At 35.1% G+C, this 15,676-nt stretch overlaps 1 protein-coding gene across 5 annotated transcripts in view; it reads left to right on the top strand.

The window, feature by feature from the left end:
- Positions 1 to 200: 200 nt before the first annotated feature.
- LOC117321534 (zinc finger protein GLI3-like) overlaps positions 201 to 15,676 on the top strand; it is a 137,808-nt gene continuing 122,332 nt past the window's right edge. For 3 of the 5 annotated variants that reach the window (XM_033875976.1, XM_033875977.1, XM_033875971.1), the window contains exon 1: positions 13,841 to 14,278. The gene's annotated coding sequence lies outside the window, so the exon portion shown is untranslated. Of the gene's footprint in view, positions 385 to 13,840; positions 14,279 to 15,676 lie in introns of those variants that run through there. The other 2 variants (XM_033875972.1, XM_033875975.1) reach the window with 2 other exon arrangements.

Below are 15,676 nucleotides of genomic sequence, written 5' to 3'. Positions count from 1 at the left end.
TGATGTTTTATCACACTTACAACGGATGATGCATGTTTGAAACAGTTTCAAAGAACATAACCATTAGCTTATCTGAAAAGTTTTGATTTTCAAGCAAGATAGCATGAAAAAAAGAACAGTTCCTGTTTGTATTTTTAACATATAAGCTACAAAAAAAGAAATACAATATCACATTAATTTCTACTTGCAGCTGGTGCTAGTGAAGAAATGTTCTGAAAGTGATCGGTACCAATCTAAAATTCAAGGGATCTAACTCCGTAGTGAGATTATCAGGAGTTGTTCAGCAGTTATTCTACTTCAGAGTTTTTTACCATGGCGACATTAAGTATAGAATACGTTAACTTCTACCAAGAGGACCGAACATCTAAATCAAATGAAGACTTGGTAAGTATCAATAACTGATTTAATGGAAATGGATTCTTTTTATCCAAGTACAATATATGATTGGTGTGGTAGTGTCGAGGGTACTCATGACCGCGGAAGGGTGGTCTTTATAATCTGTGTAAAGTCGGCCCTGTGGCAGCTATAGGGCACCATAATGACGTCAATATTGTGGTAGGGGATCAAAAGATTAAGGACCTAAGAAGACCAAGTTTGTAAGATTGTGAATTCAAGGTGAGGAAGACCTCCATTTATTCCTGTTTGGGTATCAATATTTAGCTTATAGATGTTTGGTGTGTGGTCAGTTTTCTTGACCATAATGACACTCGATATTGTATAACAGGAAACTGACGGCACCAACCTTTGTCCAAACTTTACATTTATATTAAAAGACAAAACTCAAAAATCTGTAAATGTCAAAGATGAATTTGAATACAATATTACAACAGGATAATTGGAACACCTGTCGGATACAATGGCCTTGCTAGCACTTGACTCTGTAAAGTAACAATATTGACAGAATAAGGAAGGATAAGGTCAAAAAGAATAGGAATCAGCATGAGGAAGGCAAAGGTCATGTCATAAAGTATTGGTCTGTTTTCTTATGATGAGGTAGTCACCAACTACTACAAGGAAACTCCACCTCAGAATGATCTTGGCTGTTCATGGGTCAATAAACCCAGCAAAACAAAAAACAAAACAAAAAAAATGATATTGAAATTTCTATCTAGCAAGTATAGTACATGTATAAATTATTTTTCATTAAGACTTAAAAAAATCAATGTTAAAGTAATCAAGTGTAATTTAATTCATCAGGTAGGACTTAAAGGTATGAAGAAGATCTTGGGTAATTGTAATGTTAGGTATAATTGAGACAGATATCATATCGAGAAATAATGAAAAATACCAAGGGTTCTAACAAGCAGCATCTCCAGTCTCAAAGTGGACATCATACCACTAAGCTATATGTACCTTTAAGTGAGGATTTGGGTACATGTACATTTAAGTGAGGATTTGGGTACTTGTACATTTAAGTGACGATTTGGGTACATGTACCTTTAAGTGACGATTTGGGTACTTGAACCTTTAAGTAAGGATTTGGGTACTTGTACCTTTAAGTGAGGAATTGGGTACATGTACCTTTAAGTGATGATTTGGGTACATGTACCTTTAAGTGATGATTTGGGTACATGTAACTTTAAGTGAGGATTTGGGTACATGAACCTTTAAGTCAGGATTTGGGTACTTGTACCTTTAAGTGATGATTTGGGTACATGTACCTTTAAGTAAGGATTTGGGTACATGTACCTTTAAGTGAGGATTTGGGAACATGTACCTTTAAGTGAGGATTTGGGTACATGAACCTTTAAGTAAGGATTTGGGTACTTGTACCTTTAAGTAAGGATTTGGGTACATGTACCTTTAAGTGATGATTTGGGTACATGTACCTTTAAGTGATGATTTGGGTACATGTACCTTTTAGTGATGATTTGGGTACTTGTACCTTTAAGTGAGGATTTGGGTACTTGTACGTTTAAGTGAGGATTTAGGTACTTGTACGTTTAAGTGATGATTTGGGTACATGTACCTTTAAGTGAGGATTTGGGTACATGTACCTTTAAGTGATGATTTGGGTACATGTACCTTGTAGTGATGATTTGGGTACTTGTGCCTTTAAGTGAGGATTTGGGTACATGTACCTTTAAGTGATGATTTGGGTACATGTACCTTGTAGTGATGATTTGGGTACATGTACATTTTAGTGAGGATTTGGGTACTTGTACCTTGTAGTGATGATTTGGGTACATGTACCTTGTAGTGATGATTTGGGTACTTGTACCTTTAAGTGAGGATTTGGGTATATGTACATTTAAGTGAGAATATGGGTACTTGTACATTTAAGTGAGGATTTGGGTACATGTACCTTTAAGTGATTATTTGGGTACATGTACCTCTAAGTGAGGATTTGGGTACTTGTACCTTTTAGTGATGATTTGGGTACTTGTACCTTTTAGTGATGATTTGGGTACTTGTATAGGGACAGAATTTACATGTATCTGAGAAACTAACCAATCTGTTAAGTGTCATCAAATCATTGTTATGTGGTGAGAGGTGTGATCATGATTTTTTTAATCAACATTCAGAATTGAAGTATATGTATGTACGTTGTACACTGAGCAGTTTCAATTAAGAAATAAATTTGGGTTCCTGGGTGTAGATATCGACTGTAAACCAAGTTTTAGGTCTTCAAGGTGAATACAATGCTGTACACAACTTTTAAATGTCCTGTAACTTCTCCTCAATCAATAATTGTTTGACCTACATAAGAGAAAAAAACCATAGACAAGGAATTCTATAGGACTAGATTTCAATGTAATAATTTTTAAATAGTTTCATACACTGAATAAATGTTTTAACAGACTAGCAAAGCTTTCACACAATTTAAACCACAAAATTATGACGACATGACCTAGATAAAATGATTTTGCAATAGGAAATCAACATACAAATATATCCAATCCTTGGCTTACTATGATGTAATCAGTAATATATCCAGTCCAAGGCTTACTATGATGTAATCAGTAATATATCCAGCCCAAGGCTTACTATGATGTAATCAGTAATATATCCAGTCCAAGGCTAACTATGATGTAATCAGTAATATATCCAGTCCAAGGCCTACTATGATGTAATCAGTAATATATCCAGTCCAAGGCTAACTATGATGTAGTCAGTTACATATATAGTTAAAGACTATAATATCTTTCTGTGTTGGGAAGGTCAAAGATCAAGGTCATTGTTATTAGAAATAGAAGTTTTTTGCATGCGATAACTCGAAGTTCCCTTGAGCCTATTAAATTCAGACTTAATGCAGATCTTCGGTACCAAAAGTGCTTGCTTGGGATTGCTTTTCAGGTCCAAAGGTCAAAAGTCAAGGTCACTGTTACTAGAAAAGAAAAAAAATTTTCTTGTGATAACTCTTGTAATCATCCAACTTTCTGTGCAGGCAAGACATCCACTTCAGTGGAATTATTGCTTCAAATGAATATACTTACAATTTATCATGAAAGTATATGCACTCTCATTACATTGATTCCAATTTCATCAATGTTCCTTTAAACTTAAGGAAATTTCTGAACTTCATCCCATTAACTTAAATTTTCCATATGAAAGCATTATAGAATTTAAGGAAAAACTCTTAGTTTAGGATTCAAAATTAAGAATTTCCTTTAGTAAATTTTAAGGAACATTGATGAAACTGGCCCCAGACAACTACATAAAACAAACTCTCTATTAATATATTTTATGCTTAGATTTTGTTTTCCTTCAAAAGTGTATAATAATGAATAAGTCTGAAATTATTTCACCTACTAAAACTCATTTAACAACCTAGCAGTTCAGACACAATTTATATCACCTTAATGTCTTTTTAATACATTGTACTCCATTTGTATGCTAAAAATCTTGTTTTCAAACAAATTAGGGAATTGAAAAAAAAGTATTATGTAAATAGAGAAAAATTTAATTGACAGTGAGCTTTGTTCAGCATCAAACATCTAGCAAACATTTCAAACCCATGTGTAACAAGACATTAAGTATTCACAAATCGTTGTCTAAAAACTTTCTAAAGAATTCCAAAGAAATTCTGATGTGGAATTGAATAAAAGCGGCACGGCCATGTTTACTGAACACTTGTCGTTCAATAGCTGCTTTATTGGATGATCCTGCTCCTGTATAGATACATCGCAACAACCCCACTCTTCACAAAAGTGCAGGTATTCAGCTATGTTTACCTTGTTCACCTGAGCGTTTGAAAGTCAACAGGAAATCACACGAAATAGTTAAGCTTTTTCCAGACTAGAAGATTAAAGGTGAATGCTTTCCTTTTCTTCAGGATTTATGTTTAAAATTGGATCTCAGATATATAATTAGGAATGATATGTAAACATGATTTTGACCATAAAAAAAATATTGTTAATTCTTAATTGAGTGATTTGTCTCAAAATACTTGTGTCCAAAAATGAAAGATTTGATAGTGATGAGTGTCAGTGTATGATTGAACTTGTAATCATTTATAGAGTAACATCACCAAAAATAAAGGCTGTATTGATTCAGTATCTAGTAATTGCTAAAGAAGGAATTTGGAGCCCTGACTTCTGTTTTGAATTACTATTTTGCAAACTAAATCACAATATCAAAACTTGGCTGATTGTAAGTGATCACATTTATTTTGTGATAAACCATACATACACTTGATGTCACTCATTCATAAAACAGATGTTAAAAAGTTACATATGAGAGCTATTAAAACATGTTAAAAACTGATTTTATCATATTTATGTTATAAAATATTTACATGTCCTTTGTTTAGCCCATTACAGTAACCCAGAAATGTTGTTACTGCAGCGAAAACTAGTATATCTGGAAGTTTTTTTTAACGGGAAAGTTTAATGGGTCCAAATTTCTTTTGTATGTGGACTTCTGTCATGGCATCAGATTTCAAATTAAGTCAGCCATTCCTGAATATTTCCAACTTTACATTTCCAACATTTGTTTTAGCTCAACTGCCGGAAGGGTAGGTGAGCTTATGTTGTGGCTAACATATGACCGACAGAAAGTTGCATTAGATTTTGAAGATAAGTTATCATATTCTACCTATTTTGGATCTGACCTACTGATTTTTCGGCTGTTTTTGGATTGTGTGGCACTTTTCAGCTGTTTTTGGATTGTGTGGTACTTCAGATTTTTCAGTTGTTTCAAGATTGTGCGGCATTTCAGATTTTTCAGTTGTTTTTTTATTGGTCCACTGATTTTATATCTTGTGTTTGGACCAAACCATTCCCTAAGCTGTACTCCAACAACATTTGTTGTTGTAACTTCAATAATATGTCATGTTTTGTGTTAATATCAGACTATGTATGGGGATGTTTATTAATGAGGCAGATACTCCTAAATCACCTATTTGGCCAGTACTGCATGTCCAGTACAGACAGGTATGGCAGTGGACAGATCACACTTTGATTGACATTGATGATCACTACCTGTCTGTGTGTATTGCTAAGACTTTCCTTTAATTCACACCTTAACCAGTCGATAAGGCACCTATGGCCAAATGTCTGCTGACCTCTAGCGATTCACTGGACTATGACATGCAAATATGTGTATTAGCATACAGATGATTCTAGAAATGTACACTATCTATGTTATAGTCGTAAAACTGTCCACAAAAACGTGTGATTATATTATGCTGGTATGTCTAGTTCAGATGGGATCATTATAAATTGGCAGTTTTTGTCCATGGCAATAGATACAAATCTAGTGACTTATGAATCTCTCAATACTTTTATATACTCTGGGGACTGACTCCTCTATACGCACCAGCACCATCGTATTTGAGGATATCTACAGCACTTTTAACAGTTGACTTGTCTGACCTGGTCAGGTGTGTAGGTCTAGCTAACTTGATCGCCACCAGGCACTTCCACCATGTATAATCTTAATATGACCTTGGTAGAGGACAAAGTCAAAATGTTCTATATGTAGGGAAAAACAACATTAGCCAATTGATTGTACATATATAAATGATGTGTGTTTACTCTCCATCTTCTTCAATGTACGTCTGTTGTCACTTTTGGTGATAAATACACAGTATAATATAAAACTGCATCATTATTGTGTGATCAATTTCCATACATGTAACCACACTGCTGTTTGTAGTATCTAGGATTTTCAATGATATAATGAAAATATATAGTGACTCATCATGTTTTAAAACAGGTCAATGAGATCTTCACTCTTTATTTGTGTTATTTTTGTTTTTCATTTCATTGGGTGAATAAAGTTAAAGATCGAGTACTCTAATAGGAGGGAGTGATATATCCTGTCCTTGTTGGTACTCTGATAATCTCTCACTGTCTCTAAATATACAGAAGAAGAATAAGAGTATTCACAGGATTACATTGTTTTAAACACACGTACATAATCTTGCAATTTAAATTATACTTTTGTAGTTTTTGGGCATCAACAAACCCCCTTAATCTCCTATATAGCTTACAATTGGAGTAGAGAACAAGTCGAGTGCTCTGTCCGAGGAAGGAGTAATGAAAAACATCCAGCCTCAATAATCAAACTAGCTATTTCTCCCTCTCTGACCATACATTCTTTCACTAGGCTAAAAGGAAATTCCCATCATCCAAATCTCAAGAAAAATACTCTCCAGTTTTACAGTACAACTGCATGTACCACAGTACATCAGTTATGCTTGCAAAGAAGAGTCAAATAAGTTAAAATCTTCAAGCAACTTCTTCTCAATAACCAAGATGCACAAAGATCTGTGCTTTTTCTCTGGGTACCGCCTCCAAACCAAAACCTGTCACATCCTTAAATGACCCTGGCTGTTAATAGAACATTAAACAAAATAAACCAAACAGGACATTGGCCTGTAGCATGCTGGGGTGAAGGGCTACCAATTAAGTTTGTTCAAATACATGACCTCAACCTACATTCAAGGTCACAGGTGTCAAATAGACTGAATTTTTTAAATGTCTTCTCTGATGTTGGACCTAAAGGATGTAATTAAATGAACCTAGTCTACTCTTATATTGGAATCAAGTGGTTATCAGCTAAGCATCTGCATTAACTTCAAAGGTGCCTTAAAAGGAGGAGTAATACAGGACCATTGGGCCTCTTGTTTTTATTACTAAGAGTAAATTCAGAACATATGCAAAAAGTAACATAAGGCATTTCCATCCAATCATGTCCGATCCAAAATCATTGTTAGCACTTTATAACATCTTTATTTCCTTTGCAATTTTGATCAAACTACATTTTGTAGGAACAACAGTCCATGGCATGGATGTGTTTGTTTTTCATTGCTCCAATGCCAAGGTCAAGGACATTGTCACTATATTTACAGAAACTCATCAACATTAATTACTGACAATTTCCCTGTAACACGTTCCTGAAATCAGTTGACTTTATATAAATTCTGATTTGCACTATTATATTAAAATGCCTCATACATTATACGGAAATGACAATGACAAGAAAAATTGTGTAACGAAGGGCGGAGTGTTTTTAAACTGACTATACTGTGACACTTATCAACTATTGACAAACTCAGGTAATTGACCTGTAGTAAACATTGTCTCATTACCCTATATAACCAATCTGTTAACACCATGTGACCTTTTGACCTTCTATCACATTGTGTTTGTTGAATGAAATGTCTAGGTTTGGGAGAACATTTTGGTCCTCAGGTGAGAAACATAATGATTTATGTCGTGCACTATCCATCAGACGTGGAGCCACCATATCATAATTTATAGTCATTAGAAATTCTAGGTTGTGTTAATGTGATGTTGTAATCCCATCACTTCTGTGTGTACATATCTTACCTGATATCACCTATTAGGGTTACCTTATATTTCCTAATTATTACGGTAGCTCACCTGAGCAGAAGTCTAATCTCAGGTGAGCTTTTTGGATCTGCATTTGTCTGCCATCTGTCCTTTCATCCCTCTTTGATTTTTTCTTGTTTTGAAAATCTTCTCAAGAAGCTGAAGGTATTGTCTTCAGACTTAGACATATTTTATATAAGGTGCTTACTGAGTGTGCTCATCAAGTGTGCTGACTGAGTGTGCTCATCAAGTGTGCTGACTGAGTATGCTTACCGAGTGTGCTGACAGAGTGTGCTCATCAAGTGTGCTGACAGAGTGTGCTCATCAAGTGTGTTTACTGAGTGTGCTTACTGAGTATGCTTACTGAGTGTGCTTACTGAGTATGCTTACCGAGTGTGCTGACAGAGTGTGCTTACTGAGTGTGCTCATCAAGTGTATTTACTGAGTGTGCTTACTGAGTATGCTTACTGAGTGTGCTGACTGAGTGTGCTTACTGAGTATGCTTACCGAGTGTGCTCATCAAGTGTGTTTACTGAGTGTGCTTACTGAGTGTGCTCATCAAGTGTGTTTACTGAGTGTGCTTACTGAGTATGCTCATCAAGTGTGTTTACTGAGTGTGCTTACTGAGTATGCTTACCGAGTGTGCTGACAGAGTGTGCTGACCAAATGGGCTGACCGAGTGTGCTTACCAAGTGTACTGAACAAGTGTGCTAATTGGTTGTGCCTGACCATTCTAAATCCTTTTCATGCTGAATTGTTATCAAAGATGGCCACCTTGTCATTTCAAAATTGGCTGATATATTCTACTTTTCTCCGGCAACGGCTGCACTAATTATCTCGATCCACTCACTGTACAGAGGCCTCATATAACATGTTAATTTGATGTGACTTGATTTTCTGAGGTGTTTAATCCTTAGGAGCAGCTGAGATCTGTCTCAAACTGGCAATCTGACCTCTGATTGGCTGAAGTATTCTTTTCGAACTTTCCATGATAAAACTTCATATAATAGTTTGTGATTTTGTTTATCTACAAATGGTTTTTAATTTGGAGTATGAAAGTTTCAATCAAAGAACAAAATATTTTTTATGAATGCAGATTAATTTCATACCCAGAGAGGAGAAACCTGGGGTTTATTTTGTCAAAATGAAATTTACCTATCAACAGTAAATAATTAGAATTTTGTTTGTATCACCGTTATCGCGTAGATCTTAAACTATCTTTTGTTCCTTCCGTTTTTTTTTTTTTGCTGGGTTTATCGCCCTGTGAACAATCTTTCCAGTCAGACCAAAATGTCAAATGTAAAAAGCCTAGCAAAAACTCCTATATTGACTTTAGCATGAATGATAAAGGAGAATGCTAGCTACTAGAGTAGACATGAAAAATTGATGACATTATTGTGTAAATTAAAAATTAATTGATAAAAAAGATGTGAAACAATCATTTAACTTTAGATTTGCTGTCATCAAAGAACTTCTGTACTTCTACATTTCCTTTTCTACAATTTCACACATTAATATTCTGCAACACATTAACATAATTTATGATTTCTTCTCGTTATTGAATGTTGTGAAATAAAAGTCATCTTTAAATCTATTGCAGGTTTAATTAAAGAGAGAATTATCCTGTTATTTTCTGGATTTTAGACATTATAATGACGGTTTGAATTATAAATCAAATTAGCATACACGGTAGTCATTCTGGGGGCTGTTGGATTTAATATTTTGTGAAAAAAGGACATTAATCATAAAATTAATGGGTAAAACCTTTTTATCTTGTTTGAAATTTTCAAGTTGAGAGAAGTCATAATGTCGGCCATGCCGAATATTTAATGGGCAAGGCTGTGGAGTTTTGGTCATTAAACATGGCTACCAGTCATCGTTATAATATAAAGCCATTAGTATGTTAAAAGTACATTCATCATATTTCTCACATAGGTGTCACTCTCAGGAAATACCTGATATAGCATATCATGAAAGAAAACCCATTTGAAAAATAATGATTTATTATTTATTTGTTTGGAGATCGGGTTGTATGAAGTCGATGTATTATGTTTTCTTGTAGAAACATGATGCATAACACTTATGGTAGTTAAATCCCTCACCTTGACCACCCTCCCTCACCTTGACCACCCTCCTTTAATTGTCATTCTCTCCTTTATGACCCTGTCCCTCAAGCCTATACAACAATGTCCCTCAAGCCTATACAATGTCCCTCCTGTCTATAACAATGTCCCTCCTGTCTATATAACCGTGTCCCTCAAGCCTATACAACAATATCCCTCCTGTCTATAACAATGTCCCTCCTGTCTATATAACCATGTCCCTCAAACCTATACAACAATATCCCTCCTGTCTATATCAATGTCCCTCAAACCTATACAACAATATCCCTCCTGTCTATATCAATGTCCCTCATGTCTATATAACCATGTCCCTCAAACCTATACAATGTCCCTCCTGTCTATATAACCATATCCCTCAAGCCTATACAATGTCCCTCCTGTCTATATAACCATATCCCTCAAACCTATACAATGTCCCTCATGTCTATATAACCATATCCCTCAAGCCTATACAATGTCCCTCCTGTCTATATAACCATATCCCTCAAACCTATACAATGTCCCTCATGTCTATATAACCATATCCCTCAAGCCTATACAATGTCCCTCCTGTCTATATAACCATGTCCCTCAAGCCTATACAATGTCCCTCATGTCTATATAACCATATCCCTCAAGCCTATACAATGTCCTCCTGTCTATATAACCATATCCCTCAAACCTATACAACAATGTCCCTCATGTCTATATAACCATATCCCTCAAACCTATACAATGTCCCTCATGTCTATATAATAATGTCCCTCAAGCCTATACAACAATGTCCCTCCCATCTATATAACAATGTCCCTCCCATCTATATAACAATGTCCCTCCCATCTATATAACAATGTCCCTCCCATCTATATAACAATGTCCCTCCCATCTATATAATAATGTCCCTCCCATCTATATAACAATGTCCCTCCCATCTATATAACAATGTCCCTCCCATCTATATAACAATGTCCCTTTCTCCTATATAACTGTGTCCCTTCCACCTATAAGGCAGTAGGGACATAGTTATATAACAATGTCCTTCCCCCCCTTATCGTGACCCTCTCCTTTATAACCTTGTCCCTCCCACTTATACTGATGTCCCTCACACATATAACAATGTCCTTCCCCCCTTATCGTGACCATCCCCTCTCCTTTATAACCTTGTCCCTCCCACTTATACCGATGTCCCTCACACATATAACAATGTCCTTCCCCCCTTATCGTGACCCTCTCCTTTATAACCTTGTCCCTCCCACTTATACCGATGTCCCTCACACATATAACAATGTCCTTCCCCCCTTATCGTGACCCTCTCCTTTATAACCTTGTCCCTCCCACTTAGACCGATGTCCCTCACACATATAACAATGTCCTTCCCCCCTTATCGTGACCCTCTCCTTTATAACCTTGTCCCTCACACATATAACAATGTCCTTCCCACCTATAACCATGCCCCTCACACATATAAAAATGTCATTCCCACCTATAACCATGTCCCTCCCACTTATAACAATTTCCCTCTCACTTATAACAATGTCCCTGCCACATATATGTGTTATCCCTGCTTTAATGTCCCCCACCCTTTATCTTGACCCCCTCTCCTTCGTAACAGTATCTCTCCTAGCTGTCCTTTTCCTACCATGACCACCACCAACACCCACCCCACCTCAACCCCACCATCTCCTATAGCATTCACAATAAAATCATTCATATAAGAAAACCAAATTATTCTCAGTTATACAATGCAATGCTGTATCGGTATGGGTTTTATGGTATAAAGCTATGAAACCCTGCCCTTGGGTTTTTTCCATCAGATTTATTAGTTTTTATTCCAATAACCTTATTCATTAGTTTGTGTGACTAACTGTTGAAGGATTTTTTCATAAAGGCATCTCATATTCTTTCCCTCACTGTCATACAAAATCCATTATGGTTTACAGTCCTGTGAAAAGTAAAACATTCCCTTATTATTAGGCATGGACTCCTCCTCCTTCATATCAAGGTACAACAAGTCCTTGTCCAACCAATAATTCAACAAACTCATTCATTCATTCATTCATTGTGAATGGTACCATATATGCTGCTTCCGATATAATTTATCTTAAAAATTATGTTGTATCAGTTACCAACAATCTGTCGCTCTCTGCACCATGCACTCGAAGACCTAATGTTACCTACCTAGTGAATATATGACCATCAAACGCAGGCTAAATTTAGGTCATCTGTCAAAAAAATATACAGAGTTGTAGCCCTTTGTTTTCAGTAAGTTACCTTGTCCAGAGCCAATCACATAGTTCTGTCATCCTTGATTTAGGGTTGTACCTACTATACACTGTAGTCGATACAAAGTTATAGACCTTTGTTCAATTCAACTGTGTATATTGCTTGCAATTCTTAGCCTGAAATGCAGAAAATCAAGAAAGGATTTCAGTTTTGTTCAGAAAGTTTGTCAAGTGATTTAATTTGATCAGAAAGCAATGACAACAAGATATGTGTTAGCTTCTGCTATAAGGATTGGGTACTTGTGTAATTGATTGATTGTGTTGGATTAAGCTAGAGTTCCTTGTTCACAGGTTCAAATCCTGGTCACAGCACCGCTGTAACAGGAAATGGAAAATACGATATCAGGAAATGAAAAATATCATTTTAATTTTTAAACTGACTAGAATAACTGGAAAATGATGTAGTTTGATTTTTGCTGAACTTGATCAATTTAGGACAATGCATTTATTCTGGCAAGTTATTTATTTAAAAGAAATTAATGAAAATTATCAAGGGTTGTTACAGAAGTTAATTTTGTGTGGCCGGTGTTTCGGTTCATAAGTGTACATTTTGTTGACAAAAACAAATTTACTTTTAATTTTCCTGAAGAGGCATTCTATTGGACACCTGTTGTTCTGTTTAGATTATATTCAACCCTGTGAATTTAACTATTGACTGCAGTTTTGAACATTATATTGAAGTCATTATTACCTCATGTTGAATGCCCTCTTTTCTTCAGGGAATTTTTAATTGAATAGTTTTTAAATAAGATAAAAATGAACGATATATTTGCTCATTTTCAAAAAGAAGCAATAAATTATTTTTTTTGTTTCTAAAAATAGTTTCTTGCTGATTAAAAAGAATAATTATTGAATAACCTAACAATATTTCATGTGTTGCTTATCCCTGAAAGGATAATTTTCGACAAATGAGAGAGAAAACACCATCTTCCCTTCAACAACAGCACTCGGCATTCTTGGATTTCAATGGTAAGACGGCCAATCTTGTCTCCTTACAGGGTCTGAGTACACTACAATTGTCAGTAATTGTTACCATTGATACAGCTTGGCTTTAAACACCCACTCAAGCAGAAACCTCCGACCAAATTTCCATTCACCTATTGAAAAAATTGTGTGTGTCTGGACTATCCCCAGAATTTTTGCTGTTGAAAGGCTTTCAGATTTTCAAAAGGGTTGATGGTTAGAATTTGTGTATGTGTGTTTTAGTGGCTGATACAACAGGTAAAAATGTGTGTCACACAGGAAATTTTTAAAAGTTTTAAAACTTTGCTTTAAAAAGGATGAATTCCTATGTGACATGCGATGAGATGCAGTGCACCTCGCATAGAACAAGATCGTTGACTATTTCGAAAACAGAAAATTTTATTTAAAACTAAGCAAGCTAACAAATCTCATTGATGAACTGGTATGCAAGTGAATTGGCACAAGGAATTTTGATTTTTTAAAACATATTTTTCAAATTTTAGCTGCTGATGTAATTTAGGTTCCGTTGTCCTAATCTCAAAGATTACAGTCGAAAGGTGAACTGGATGGACAGAGTGTATTGAATTCTGCAAACAAAAGGAAGGAACAAAAGAAGTGATACAGTCATGCTCTGATGAACAGTCTAAGTGAAAGCTAGGTGTATGTATACCTCGGGGCATCATGGCTAGGCGGCTAGGTGCTGTGTTGTGTGTGTATACTGCCTATGTAATGCGATAGACTGAGTTCAGGGAATAGGTATGTATTGCTTCCCCTTGAGTGGGAATTTCTGGCGGTTTTCTTTAGTGCTGTAACTCGGCCATGTGTTAATGTAGATGACTACTACTATAGAGAACCACTACCAACTTTACTACACTGGCCATTCCAAAGTTTAGGAAATTTATCTCCACGGTGTGTTGTGTGATATCAACTTCCATGTGTATGGTGCAGAAGACAGAAGGGGATAGCTTGTCCGAGGGATAAATATGTGTACCATGGTGTACCTGTAAACCCCAATGTGTGTCATTATCAGTTATTTTGTTCCTCTCATGGAATTTTATTCATGCGACTTCTGGAATGTGCTAGCCCCTTATTGCATCTAAAACGAAGAAAAAGTTGTCGGCATTGACGAGCGACGACAATCCTTCAGGAGGTGAGAAGTGTTTAAGTTTATGGAGTTACGCCCGACGATTTTATTGTACACCTCTATATTTAGCAAACTGGCAAAATTATGCCATGCTTATTTGGAGGAAATTAAACGTGTGGAAGTTTTGTTTCACAAACCAACTCATGTGTAAATATCTACTGTAATTTTCCTGAAATTATCACGATATTTGAAGATACATGTATATTTTTATATCATACAAGATCAGACCTTTGATATCCTATCATCAGGATTATAACTTACGCATGACATTTTGATAATATCTATCTATATTGAATTAATCAAATATATTTGTGATAAAATTGATAGACTGGTCTGATTCGATATTCTGCTATCGCATTTAAAATACAATTTCACTCTTGCAATTCATTCAAATTGAAACATTTTCTTTTATTTATTTTATTCAAATTCTGAAAGTCCTGTGTGGTAGCCAGCCTAGAATATGTTTAAAAATTAGTTTTTCTTTCACAATAAATTGTATGTCAGTTCATCCTTTTTGCAAAAAAAAAAAAAATACTAAATGTTTCCTGTATTTTGAGAAGAGACCCTTCAATGTTTTTTTTACAAATAACACAATTTGAAATAAATATCAAGTTGCTGACAAATATTTTCCAGCGTGGCAGTGTTTTCTGCTTCCATTTTCACACAATATTCTAAAAAGGTGTTTTACACTGGAACAAGGTTTAGCAGTAAACTTAGAAATGTAAACCTTGTTCTTAATCCCATTAAATGTTTAAAACACATTGCTGGTTTGGGGGGGTTTAATTCTCATCTAAGGCCATTAACTTCAGCCAAAGGTATTCCAGCAACAGTAAAATAGCATATCATGTTATATACACAGGTAAATCGAAAGGTTTAAAGATTCTAATCTGTTTGATAGCACTAACTAATGTCATTGGGACAGGTGTTCATACCACGTTACCATTGTTACATGTAAGTCTTAAATACAATTCAATTCTATCCTATATTTCTAAAACTTCAAAAAAAATTAAGAATTATTTTGTGTGTAGATCAGACATTCATTGGTATTAAATACAAAAAATACCACATACCCTCAATGTAATCATCATTAATTTAATTGGATATATATAGACAATTGAAGTCTAGAAAATTCTGCATCAGATTTCACACATTTATTCTTGGTCAAATTTCACCATCTGCATTTATCAAATATTATATTGTGTATTTTGAGCCTTTGAATGTTACTTGCAGTTCAAGAAAAATGGCAAAATTTTGCTTTTTTTTAAATAAGGGAAAAATATCACTGTTATTTGGTTTAAACAAATCGAAGGACAAAGATTTGCTATATATGAAATGAAAAAAAATACGATTTCATTCTCCTGTAAAATTACAACCAGATGAATTGTTTTCCTCAGAAATACATAT

This window comes from Pecten maximus, chromosome 2 (assembly GCF_902652985.1).
Source record: "Pecten maximus chromosome 2, xPecMax1.1, whole genome shotgun sequence".
In the NCBI taxonomy this organism is placed as follows: Eukaryota; Metazoa; Mollusca; class Bivalvia; order Pectinida; family Pectinidae; genus Pecten; species Pecten maximus.
This window is presented reverse-complemented; position numbering and strand designations above follow the sequence as displayed.